The sequence below is a fragment of the Arachis ipaensis genome, chromosome B06, assembly GCF_000816755.2.
Source record: "Arachis ipaensis cultivar K30076 chromosome B06, Araip1.1, whole genome shotgun sequence".
In the NCBI taxonomy this organism is placed as follows: domain Eukaryota; kingdom Viridiplantae; phylum Streptophyta; class Magnoliopsida; order Fabales; family Fabaceae; genus Arachis; species Arachis ipaensis.
This window is the reverse complement of record NC_029790.2, coordinates 18034481-18037104: the sequence shown is the minus strand read 5'-3', so window position 1 is coordinate 18037104 and position 2624 is coordinate 18034481.

Here is a 2624-nt window from a genome sequence, read left to right as displayed (position 1 = left end):
ATATAAAATTTTTTTAGTGTGTTAATATATAAAAATATATTTAATCTATAATATATATATTAATTATATAATAATAATAAATTAATAGTGCTAATTTTTAAAAAAAAAAAAAAATGGGGGACCATGGCCACCTTAGGCCCCCTTGGATCCGCCAGTGCTTATGAGGTTGATTTTATTTTGGATGAAGAATTACCAAAAATTAGAAAAAATCTGTGTTGGTCTTGAAGATGATGATGCCATGATAAATTGTGATGATTTTGAAGGAGTATGAAAAGGCAGAAGTGGTGTTGGTGATACTGGAATGAATGGGGTAAAATTGATTTTTTAATAAAATTGTGAATGGTGTGTTCTGTCCATGTCTTAATTATCAAACATAATACAAAATTAATGTCTTCTTGTGTCTATGTACTCTTGTGTATTTGTGTCTATGTCTTCATAATTTTAAGACATAAACCAAACACAGCCTTAGGGACGCCGCTTCTAGATATCAAGTGGAAGAGAATGAAGGTTGGATGGTGCTGAATTTAAAGTCCATAAACTAACCGGTAAGTGTATTGAGTCGTACCAAGTAATATTTTAGGTGAGTGAGGGTTGATCTCACGATGATTGATGAACCAAGCAACAAAGGTTGAGTGATTCACTTAGTTAGACAAGTAGAAAATGGTGTTTTCAGAGTTTAATTGCATTAAACAGTAAATTCAAAGAATTAGAAGACAAACAGTAAACTTGGTGTGAAAGCTACGAAAGAAAACAGTTAGGGTTTTAGAATTGTTTATTTTCTGAATTTCTATTTTTTACTAACTATTTTAATCATACAAGATTCAATTCATGACAAACTATATTTGACTAAACCCTAATTCCTTTGTAATTTAGTCTTTTCTAACTTAGTTAACCGCCAATTCCTTAGTCACTTAATTTCGATTAGAGGTTTAAGTCCAATTCTAGTTTATTAACCACAAAACCCTAATTACCCAAATATAAGAGAATTATAAATCACGCATCCTGTTAAGTCCAGATAATTAGTGTTTAGAAAAAATTATTTTCAAACTATTGTTCAAGTAAATTACTTTTCCAAGATTTAACAATAACTCAATTAGAACAAGGGTTATTCTTTCGATTTATCCTCATCCCTAAGATGAAGAACGAAAACGAATTCTTGAAATTGGAATCAATACATTAATCAAAATAGAATGACAATAGTATTAATATATAGAATAAACAGAACTCCTAACTTTAACAGTGGATGTTTAGTTGCTCATAGAGAAAGTAAACCCTAGCAGAGAAGAAGAAATCTTAGACAAATATCTCTTCTCCTTTTATATCTAATCCTAATTAATGTAAAATATATTTTCTAAAACTCAATAATATCCTTTCTAATGGTAAATGAAATAAAGATTTTAATAAAAATCCTTGAAGAATTACGTTGCTGGCTTCTCTTGAGACGTGGGGACCACCCTAAATGAAGCTGGCTCCAAACTTGGGTTGGACTAAGTTTGGCACCACCCTGTCCGCGAATGAGTGTGTCCATATATTGATCCTGGCGCCAAACTTGGGAATTCCCAAGTTTGGCACTACCATGCCAGCAACGAATGGAGGCCTTGTGATGATCATGGCGCCAAACTTGGAGATTGTCAAGTTTGGCGCCACCTTCTTGGATTGTTCAGGCTCCGTTTCTTCCTTCTAAACTCTGTCAAACCCGTCGGAACGCTATCTGAAATAAACTAAATTGCACACAACTCAAAGTAGTATTTATAGTGGCTTAAAATACCTAAATCTTGATTAAACTTAACAAATTCAAATGTAAATTCACTAGGAAAAGATAAGAAAGATGCTCACACATCACAACACCAAACTTGAATTGTTGCTTGTCCTCAAGCAACCGAGAATAATGTAAACTTTAGATGTAAATTTGCATGAGAGTTGAGTGTTCAATTAAGTTCCTGCCTATCTCAAAGTGAGATTAATAACACTGAAACCTTGAATAGTTTCGGTATCTCACTAAACCCTAAACCCAAAGGTTGCCATAAAATTCCTGAACCATCAATTGTGCGACTTCTGTGTGCGGGTTGCACAAAAATTACCACCATCGCCTCTGAATCTGGAACTGAAATTCTAGATACTCGTTTGATTGAAGTGCAATTTTTACTTCCGGAATCATAGTCTTCTTAGAAGTGACCTCATAAAAATATTTCTCATGTAATTTGGAGCGAAATCTCCTTCAATAATAAAAATCAGTGGTCGGTTCTTTTTTTTTTCCTCTTTTTTGAGATCTTAGTGCTTTTCGGTGCCATGAAATAAAAAAGAGAGCAAGTGAAGCGATAATACTAAATTTAAATGTTTGTTCGTCTTCGAACAAAATAAAATAGAATAAAAAAAAAGAAAAGAAAGAAGAAAAGAGAGATGAAGGCAATTTAGAAGGGAAGGGGAATGAGGGTGTCATTTTTTAAAGGAGGAATTCGATAAATGTGGCATTTTTTTAAAGGCCTATGGCATTCTTTATTTAGAAAGAACTTAGAAGTTAGAACTATGGCCGACCGAGGTAAGAGTCAAGTCAACACAAAACAACTATCATTTTATTCTAATTAAATGGTAGTTATTTTATAACTAGAATGAAATTGCGCAAT